This window comes from Sciurus carolinensis, chromosome X, assembly GCF_902686445.1.
Source record: "Sciurus carolinensis chromosome X, mSciCar1.2, whole genome shotgun sequence".
Lineage (NCBI taxonomy): Eukaryota > Metazoa > Chordata > Mammalia > Rodentia > Sciuridae > Sciurus > Sciurus carolinensis.
In genome coordinates, this window is record NC_062232.1 from 95,871,592 (window position 1) to 95,882,887 (window position 11,296).

Consider the following 11,296-nt stretch of genomic DNA (forward strand, 5'->3'; position numbering starts at 1 on the left):
ATAATATTATACAACACTTTGCTGAATTGTGTCTAATTTAATATCTAAAAAGAACAGTTCATGGGAAGGGGACTTAAATTTGTATAGGCCTAATATTGATAAATTTTTTATTTTGTTCAAAGGTGAAGATAATTTAAATGACTAGAATTAAAAAAGTGATAAATTTTAGACAGCACTTTGACTAGTTAATGTCATAGATCAACCTTAAAATTCTATTGCAGATGCAAAATTGTAATACGGAAATATAAATTTATTTAAATACTTGAGAAATATTTGATAACATATGAAAATATCTACCATATGATCAGTAAAGAGCAAATCCTAATTTTGCCCTCTGCTTAGAATTAAATTCATTCCATAACCTTTAATTAAAAGAGATTTTAGAAGACAAAGTATATGTTACGATACATAATTATATTCCCCAATATATCAGACCTCTTCATAGAAGAATAGCTTTCTTAAGTCTATCAACTCTGTTGCATAATGAATCCCTATCAAAGAAGATCCTCACGTGAACATAAATTGATTTTAAATTCACTATTTGAGAGTATGTATAGCAACAACCACAAAATATAAGAAGAACACATGCAGGATTATACTTACCAAGTGAAAGGGTATAGGCAGAAATAAGTCTTTCGTCCCAAGAATTAATGGGTCTGGTTGAGGAGGAAACACTAAGCAAATCTCTCCTTATCTGCTAATCCCATCAGTCCAATGCGGGCCTGGTTGTCAGAGCTAACACTTAGGAAATGATCACGTATCTGCACTGTAAGGTCTTTCACAAAGATGAAATGCAGACTGAGGCAGAGAGCAGAAGAGAATGAAACAAAAATGTGTAGCTGAAATGCTGTCAGAAAATCTCTGACAAATTAGGGCTAAGCCCCATTTATTTGTGACAGAACCAGTTCTGGAAGTCTGCAGATACCTGAAATATATTAAAAGAACCATGTTTTTCTATCCATCTGATTTGGCAGTGGAGTGCCTCTTAGTGTCCATGGTAACTCCCATAGAGTGGTTTGGAGATTCATCATTAAAAGGCTTACACATTAAAATATAATGGTGGACCAGCCACAATGCCTAAGTAATGTTCAGTTTCTAAACTTCAGAACAAGTTTAAACCATTCTATGCCTTTAGTAACATATTATCAGAGGAATTTATATAAAAAACCAACCGAATTTTTGTGATCCACAGAAATATAATTTTTCAGGTATTACGAAGTATAGCTAGTGGTTATAGCACAGAGGAGGAAAACACATGAAAGCATTCGGAAATCTAAAATGGTCCAAAATATGAGTATATGTAATGTCGTAATTACAAAAGATGTAAAGAAAGAAAAAGGGGAAAGAACTTACACTGATGTCCTTAAACGGCCATTTTGTGGTTATATTTTTTATTTCAAAACTTGTAACGTTTTTTGATTATCCTTTCAGCATTAAGAAGATAACTAAATCAAGGTAAGAAAAGATTTAATTTAGTGGGCTGAAACTAAAGAAATCTGTCTTGGTTCCTGCTTAAAATCCTTCCTTGGCAGGTTTCATATTACAATTTGAGAAATTGGTTAAATGCATGGAAATACCTCTTTCCTTGCTTGAAAGCAATTGACCTTTACTCCCCTGTTAATCAGTGAGCAAAGTCAGTGAGATGTGACTAATCCCAGAGGAACAGCTTTTGAACATACCTTAGTGTGGGTGAGACCTGGCAGAAACTCAGGATGCATTTAGCTAAAATCAAGAATATGAAAGTCTTAATCCTTTAGTGGTTTAAATTGCATTTTTGTATACATTTTGAAAGAATAGATGTCTCTATGTGAATTGTACTCAATCAACAGAACCACAGTCTCAAAATACAATACATCCTCAGAGTTTTTAAAATGAAGTCAGGAAATGTTACGGTCTGAACTGGAAAATTAGAAGAATCAAAACCAAATGGGTAAAATTTACCACCTGGGCAAATATTTTTAGGAAAATAGTTCATGTAAGAAGTAATTTCTGTGTATTTTGTCCGAAGCATCTCCTTTAAAAGAGGGTGTCAATTTTAAATTTTAAATATAGCTATAACCAATGTCTATCATGAGAAAGAATTGAAATGGAAAAAAAAAGTTTTGATGAGTGACAAAGAGATATATTCAAGTAAGGACTCAGAATATAATGATTTGTCCATTTTTCCAGGGCCACATAAGAGAGGATTCCATTCTTGACAGATCCAACCCTATAGAGGCAATGGATATAACTGATTATTACAGTTGCATTACACTACACATTAAGATAATTCAGTTCTTTGTGCCATGTCTATACTAAAGGAGATTTTATCTGGCTATAATATTTTTCATTGTGAACATTGCCTCCCAAGTATCTTTTTCTTTTTCTAAATTTTTTTATTGATGCATTATAGTTGTACACAATGGTGGAATTTGTTGCTACATATGTGTACACGCACACAATATAGCATTTAACTTGGCCAATATCACTTCACAGCACTCCCTGATCCCTCCCCTCCTCTCACCCCCTGATCCCTTTCCTCTACAGATCTCCCTTTGCTTTTCATGAGACACCCTACCCCCACCTTTGTTTTCCTTTTTCCTTTCTAGCTTCCACATATAAGAGAAAACACACAACCCTTGACCTTCTGAGTTTGGCTTATTTTACTTAACAACATGGTCTCTAGTTCCGTCCGTTTTCCTGCAAATGACAGTTTCATTTTTCTTTATGGCTGAATTAAACTCCATTGTGTATATATGCCACATTTTCTTTATCCATTCATCCATTGATGGACATCTAGGCTGGTTCTGTAGTTTGGCTAGCGTGAACTGCGCTGCTATAAATATGGGTATGCATGTATCACGGTAGCAAGATGACTTTAGTTCTTTAGGATAAATACTGAGGAGTGGTATAGCTTGCCTCCTGTCTTTGGTAAGTAGACTCTATGTATTGTGCCTCCCTCTCCACAACATGTAGATACTCCCATAAGGTATAGCCTAAGCAGCTGGCTAGGTTCTTTTCTGTGCCATCTTATGTAAAACACGAGTCACTCACTAGGGTCTTTCCTGACCAGTTTATTGAATATTACAACCTTTTCCTCCCCACCCACACACAACTTATTATCTTCCTTCATTGTTTTTTTTTTGCCCATGGCATTTATTATCTAATCTACTATTTATTTTACTTATCTCGCTTATGGTTCACTTCCCCTTTCTGGAATGTAAGTTCCATGAACAACAGGGATTTTTGAGTTCTTTAGTTAATGCTATATTCAAATGACCCACACTTACACAAATGGTATGCCTTTACGCCATGTACAAACAGAGAAACAACATGTATCCCATTTGTTTACAATAATAAAAAAAAATAAAAAATAAAAAAAAGAAGAACCAAAAAAAAAAAAATGACCCACACTATCTGACTCAATAAGTAGAGGTTGAATGAATGAATGAAGCACATGGGTTGATGCTTCTAGTTGAGAGCCCTCCTTCTCTATGTGTTTTATAAATAAATAAATAAATAAATAAATAAATAAATAAATTTCTACATGCACACTGAGCACTTCACTACATGTTAATATGAAGATAATAGTCTCTGGGTTCTTCTTTTTTTCTTTCCTCTTTCTCTACCACTAGAGGTATTGTTTTCTCTCTCTCTTTCTCTGTCTGTCTCTCTCTCTCTTTTGGTACTAGGGATCAAACCCAAGGTCTCACTAAGCATGCATTCTGTCACTGAGCTGAAACACTAAACATTATTCTTAAGCATATCCCTGAAAATTATCCAAAAGTTTCCAATAATACCAGACACAGCATCCTGACTGCTATTAGATGTTGTCTATGTGGAACATCTAACAATCATGAACTACAGTGTACTGAGTATATGTATTTCTTCCCATGGTAATCCAGTGTGCTCTTATTTATGGAGAACTAAGGAATCCTCTATTTTACCTTCTTATACTAATAACAAATTAAACAAAATGTGTAATTGTATCCTTGCAACTGTACCTTCCAGGAGAATCTAGGCCAGGGCTTTTTTTTCTCATCCTTAAGAGTCCATACCCAGAGAACCTGCTCTCTGTTGTCTCCAGATCAAGAAGCAGATGTGAGGGCTGGGGAGATAGCTCAGTCGGTAGAGTGCTTGCCTTGCAAGCACAAGCCCTGGGTTCAATCCCTAGCACCACAAAAAAAAAAAAAAAAAAAAACAGAGGTGAGGACTGAGAGTCCAATTCCAGTCCATGTTGTTGCAGTTCTAACACTGACTAATCTTTTTAATTTTCACTGCAAAAAACAGGTGATCGTGTAGGTGTATGTAGGGTGGAGGCTTTTCATTTGAACACAAAATATTTAAATGAACACTTATAGTAATATCTATTTCAAATAGAAATATGATTCACGAAGAGGAGTCGAACTCTTAGAGAGTTAAATGTATTACCTGTCTCCTGCACTAACCAACTAAGGCAGCTATAAACAATTCACCAGTTTTTAGGGGGAAAGGGAAGCCTTCAGAAGATCTTGTCAGGTGAGGGGAATTAGTAATTGTTTGCTATGTCCAAGGGATAGTATGCCCATTTACTAGTGAGGTAGTATCATTACTAAAGTACATATCCAAATAGCAGTACACATGCTACTGCAAAATTATTTAGTGGCAAAACTAAAGTAATAAAAAACATCTGAAAAATAATCATCGACTCTTATTAAAACCAAAGAATAAACTCAAGAGAACTGAAAACTAAATTCAAAACCCAAAGGTGAAGGCATTTATTTGCTATCTTTCAAAGGTGTTTCAGTTCATTTATTTTTACTTATTTCTGTGTTCTGAAATATGAACATCAGCAAATGCTGAATCTATTTTAAAACCTCAGTTCAAGAAGTAAGGCTGCAATTATGGCGAACCCTTTTTGTATTAAAAATCAGAACAAATGGTGAATGTTACTTAACAAAAGCACTTGAGCATGAATGGATTTTCAGTGGGATGCTTAATGAAAGAAAGAAGATAATTGTTATTATTATTATGTGGTACTTTGTATAATAGCAGAGAAACCATAAAATGTTCCCTCCTATTCTTTTGCAGAAGGTTCTTAACATTGAGCTCATATGTTCTTAAGAAAATCTCGGAGTTGCTGAATATATGCGCCTAAATATACAGCTGGTATGGCTTCAGTGAGCTTGTGAAAATAGATAATTTATGAATACCTGAATGAAGGAAAGCAAGACAGGATTCAGCCCAGAAAATGAAGTGGTCACAGTAATGAGGGGTATAACTCTCCTATTGAATGTATATTTTTTTACCTAATAAACATAGGATATTTGATATCACAATGGAAAAAATGTGGTGGAACTGAAAAAAATTCCTATTTTAAAAACATATGCTTCTTTGAATTTAATAGGAATAAAATTGCTTAAATACCAAACCTATGATGGGGCTTCAGGGATAGGTGATATGTAACAAAAACCTGAGCAAAATGCTTAGGGAATAAGATATCTCAACTGAATAGATTTATCGGTTAAGTGTAGGCAAAGCTAAATTTACTTTTGCTAAAATGTTTGTAAAATAAAAAGATTCTAGGGGGTGTAGCTCAGAGGTGGAGTACTTGTTTAGCTTATGGAAGGTCTTGGGTCTCATCCCAGCACTGCCAAAAAAACAAATAATTAAAAATATTCTAAAAAATATTGTCTTTCATGCTTGGGCATGGTGCTGCACACTTGTAATCCCAGCAATTTGGAAGACTGAGGCAGGAGGATCACAAATTCAAGGACAGCCTTGACAACTTAGTAAGACCCTGTTTCAAAAATAAGACAGAAAGGGCTAGTGATGTAGCTCAGAGGTAGAACACCTCTGGGTTTGATTCCCAATATAAAAAAAAAGACATATATTACTTTTTTGGTTGAATATGAGCACAAAAGTTTAAGCTTTTTAAAGCTTTTTTTGATGGTTGAACATATGATACATTTTTGGATTATCATGCTAAAAGTTATCAGTCTCCAGCAGTCTACATAGAGGTGAAAGAATGTGTGTGTGTGGTTTTCTTTTTGTTTGTTTGTGTTTTGCTTGGGTTGTTCACAAATAAGAAAAAAAAAATGTCTCCAAGAACAGGTTAATTGTGATATTTCAGTTTCTCTTCCAAGTGGAGGACAACAAAATACTCTGATTAATTAATTAGAAGTTGTGGTTAAGTGGATAATTGAACTGTAACCTTTCCCATACATACAGAAAATGAGTGTACAGAAAAGAATTAGGATATTTCATACTTGTGCATTTTTATCATTTTTCTCCCTCTCAATACTCAGTTGTGTGAGTTTTCTGCACACAGCCATGACAGAAGCTATATGCTGGGCCTCAGTTCTGGGTGGCGATGCAGGTCAGACTACATGCCGAGGGCGACACAATTCACCAGCTGTGTACCAGAGGGTATGAGCACAGGGGGACCTGCACAAACTGTTCCTATTCATTGCATGAGAACGATGAGGGGGAAAAATAGAGGGGGGGGGAGAGAAAAAAAAGTCATGCATATTTTTCTGGGCTCTAATCTTTAGGAAGGACCTGAATTACGTCTCTGTTTTCTATCTGAGCTTATATAATGGAACCCATGAACCTGGCAACCTAACAAGGGGAACCAAAAAAAAAAAAAGGCCAGGAGTGGGAGGATGAAGGGGCAGAGAGGCACTGTGTCCAATGTAGTGGAAAGAAAAAAGAAGCAAAGACAATAGCTATAACCAGCACACGAAGAGTGCTGCTCATGAAAGCCTTCCCATGACTCTGTGAAGATTTGTGGATTGATTTAATCAATATAAAAATGTATGTTTTGATATTCATAATTAAATACAAAGGATAAGAAAAGGAGCAAGCATAGGTGATTACTTGCTCAATTCCATGCTTCTGTTTATTGTCCCCCTCCCATTTATTCAAGGGTAGGTAGTTCAAAACAGCAGCAAAATTCTCACCCTAAAGTTGTTCGTCTTAGCTAAGTTTTCTAAATTTTAAGATGCTCCAGGTATGTTTTAACAGTTAAAAAGTTAAAATAGCCAGGCATGCTCATTCACCACTCCTATTCAACGTAGTCCTTGAAACCCTTGCCAGAGCAATCAAACAAAAAAGAAGAGCTCAAACTATCCCTATTTGCCAACAACATGATTCTATATTTAGAAGACCAAAAAACCTCTTCTAGAAAGCTCCTAGTAGGAAACTCATAAACGAATTCAGCAAAGTAGCAGAGTTTAAAATCAATACCAGTAAATCAAATGCATTTCTATTAACCAAAGATATATCAGCTGAAAGAGAAATCAGGAAAACTATCCCCTTTATGATAGCCTCAAAAAATATTTGGGAATCAACCCAACAAAAGAGGTGAAAGACCTCTATAATGAAAACTACAGAACACTAAAGAAAGAAATTGAAGAAGATCTCAGAAAATGAAAAGATCTCCCATGTTCCTGGATGGGCAGAATCAATATTATCAAAATCACCATACTTCCTAAAGCACTATAAAGATTTAATGCAATTCCTAGAAATATTTTAATGACTTCCTTTACAGAAATAGAAAAGGCAATCATGAAATTCATTTGGAAAAATAAGAGGCCCCAAATAGCCAAAGCAATCCTTAGCACAAAAAGTGATGCAAGAAGCATCACAATAACAGACCTTAAATTGTACTACAGAGCTATAGTAACAAAACCAGCATGGTATCAGCACCAAAACAGACAAGAAGACCAAAGGAACAGAACAGAAGACACAGAGTTGCACCCACATAAATATAATTATCTTATCCTAGACAAAGGTGCCATAAATGTACATTGGAGAAAAGATAGCCCCTTCAACAAATGGTGCTGGGAAAACTGGAAATCCATATGTAGCTAAATGAAATTAAACCCCTATCTCTCACCCTACATAAAACTCAAAGTCAATCAAAGACTTAGGCACTAGAACAGAGAACCTGCAGCTAATAGAAGAAAAAGTAGGCCCAATTCTCCAACATGTTAGCTTGGGAACCAAATTCCTTAATAAGACTCCTAACACGCAAGAAGTAATAAAATCAAGAATCAATACATGGGATGGTATCAAACTGAAAAGCTTCTTCACAGCAAAGGAAACAATCAAGAACATGTACAGAGATCCTACAGATTGGGAGAAAATCTTTACCACCAGTACCTCAGATAAGGCATAAATTGCCAAGATATACAAAGAACTCAACTTAACACCAGAAAAATAAATAACCCAATCAATAGAAGGGCAAAGGAACTGAACAAACACTTCACAGAAAAGAAATATGAATGGTCAAAAAATATATGAAAAAATGTTCAACATCTCTAGTAATTAGAGAAATGCAAATCAAAACTACACTGAGATTCCATCTCACTTATCAGAATGACAACCATAAAGAATACAAGTAACAATAGGTGTTGGTGAGGATGTGGGAAGAAAGGTACTCTCATACATTGTTGGTGGGACTGCAAATTAGTGCAGCCACTCTGGAAAGCAGTATAGAGATTCCTTAGAAAACTTGGAATGGAACCACCATTTGAACCAGTTATCCCACTCCTCAGTCTATACCCAAAGGACTTAAAAACAACACACTACAGTAACATAGCCACATCCATGGTTATAGCAGTTCAACTCACAATAGCTGAGCTGTGGAAACAACCTAGGTGCCCTTCAAAGGATGAATGGATAAAGAAAATGTGGTATATATACACATAATGGAATATTACTCAGCCATAAAGAAGAATGAAATTATGGCATTTGCCAGTAAATGGATGGAGCTGGAGAATATCATGCTAAGTGAAATAAGCCAATCCCAAAAAGCAAAAGTCAAATGTTCTCTCTGATTTGTAGATGCTAACCCAAAACAGGGGAGGTTCTGGAGGGGAATGATAGAAATAGATTGGACTAGACAAAGGGTGACGAAGAGAAGGGAGGTGGGAGGGGAATAGGAAAGACAGTAGAATTAATTGGTCATAACTTTTCTAGCCAGGTATTTGTATAAACGACCAGGGTAACTCCACATTATATACAACCACAAGAGTGGGAACCTAATAGAAGAAGTTATATTTTATGTATGTATATTCTGCCAAAACACACTCTACTGTCATGTGTAACTAAAAAAAGAAGGAAAGAGCATGATGTGCACACCTGTAATCCCAGCAGCTCGGGAGGCGGAGGCAGGAGGATCAAAAATTCAAAGCCAGCCTTAGCAACTTAGCAAGACCCTACACAACTTAGCAAGACCCTGTCTCAAAATGAAAAATAAAAAAAGCTGGGGAATGTGGCTCACTGGGTAAGTGCCCCTGGGTTCAATCCCTGGTACAAAATAAAAAATTTAAAAATACCTCATCACCACTTTTCTTTCCCAAGATTGCCTTAATAGACAATAAAATGGGATTCAGAAAACCAGTTTTTAGTCCTATGCTATCAATTTCTAGCTGGATGTTGTGGCGCAAATAGCTATCTCCTTTCTTCTGGAGCTGTTTCTTTGTTTTTTGTTTTCATTTTTTCCTTATATTAAAACATGAATTCTTCAGCTCTTAGACATACAAAGTGTTAAAGAAAAAGCATAAGGAATATCGAGGTACCCAATACTTAGCCCAAGAAATAAAATGTTACCAATACAATTGAAGGTCCCTGTATATCCATTTCTCATTACACCTTTCCTTTTCCCCTTAGGAGTAAACGGTATTATAACATAGGTGTTTATCATTCTTATGCATTTCTTGGATTATAATTTGTATCTCTTCTTTGCATGCCTACATCTTTGAAACATACTGCCATGAGTGTATTCCTTTCAAGGAAAAAAAAAAAAACAGTAAAAATTGTTTTTTAAAACCAAACGAAAAATACACAAATAAAGTCCTTTTAGGAAGTTGCAGCCAATGGCCTTCCTTTGCCCTAGTGGGTTTGTCACAGGAAAAATGGGAACTGAAACTCCAAACCTCAGTTCTTGTGTTCCAGCAAAAGAAAATTTGAAGTCAAACACCAAAAGTCATGTAAGAGGACTTTATTATAAGTGACAGTAGAGTACAGTAAAAGCAAAGTGAGGCTCAAGCAGAGAGCACTCTCGGGAGAGTGGCCATCTCCGAGCAAAGAATGGCAAAGGAGACAACCAATGCTGTCTCCGAATTTATTACTGTTTGAGGTTTACCAGGAAAGTTGGGGACCACCTTCAATATTCTTTGCCAATCAGGTGTTCAACTCCTCCTTCACCCAGGGGTGGAGTTTTGACCTTAGTTGGTCCTCTCTGGAACTGACCTGGTGGCCTGACCTGGTGGCCATCCTATTCAGGGGAACTTCATCTACAAGTCAATCCCATGTTAATGTGGGCATTGGGGTGAGTAGTCGGGTCAGGAGTTCCTTAGTGTGTCTGTGCCACTAAAGAATATCCCCTTTTGAGCTAGTAGGAGACACTTAGCACTATAACTCCTAGTTTTATCTTGACCTTTATGGGAACTGTCAAGAATTTGTCCCATAAATCCTTCTTTCTTGAGGCACCCCCCCCAACATTTTCTCTTTTACTGTTGTCTGTTTATCCTCAAGGTTTCTGTATTGATGTTTCTCTACAGGTTATCTGCAACAAATTAATCTGCCTTTCAGTAACTTAAGGTAGCTACTTGCTACCACAACACTCACAAGTTTTAAGTAAACCTGTGATCTTGCCATACATTTAACTGCTCATTGCTAGCTACTACCTAACAGGTCCTCTGACCCTTACGTCTCAGGTGTCCCTCCTTACCCACATCTGGATGACCTTTGGCGAGAAAGGACTCCCTTTCAGGTACACAGCTGTGTTTTTTTGTTTCTAAAATGACTGGGATGGATAAGACAATCCTCAGGGCTTTTTTTCCGATTATAAAATTTTGTACCACTTTAGAGTTATTATTTCTATTTTTAAGTTGGGTCTACTTGATACAGAACAAAAGAGAAAACTGGAAAAAAAAAATGACTTAGAAAACCAAAGTCATTTTAAGCCAGGAAAAAAATTGTGGACTTGAATTATCTAAATGTATATAAATTAAGAGATGTGATTTCTTAAACTTCACTTTGTAGTATATAATTGTAGTATTTTGTAATGTAATTAATATTCAGAATATCTCCATTTGGAGGAAGATTAAAATCTTTTACTAAAAGGTCACTTCTTTTAAAAGTACAAAACACCACTAAAAACACTTAGAGACTGGGGTTGCTGCTCAGTGGTAAAGCACATGCTTAGCATGTGCTAAGCCCTGGGTTTGATTCCCAGCACTGCATTAAGGAAGAAAACACTTAGAAGACAAATGTGATGTTAATTTGTAGCATCATTCTAGGCAGAATTGCCCTTTCAGGTTCCTAT

General features: G+C 36.0%; 1 protein-coding gene across 5 annotated transcripts in view; it reads right to left on the reverse strand.

Annotated features, from left to right (window-relative positions):
* Lrch2 (leucine rich repeats and calponin homology domain containing 2) overlaps nt 1-927 on the reverse strand; it is a 129,790-nt gene extending 128,863 nt beyond the window's left edge. For all 5 annotated transcript variants that reach the window (XM_047536784.1, XM_047536783.1, XM_047536782.1 and 2 more), the window contains exon 1: nt 604-927. The gene's annotated coding sequence lies outside the window, so the exon portion shown is untranslated. The remainder of the gene's footprint in view (nt 1-603) is intronic.
* Nucleotides 928-11,296: the final 10,369 nt, after the last annotated feature.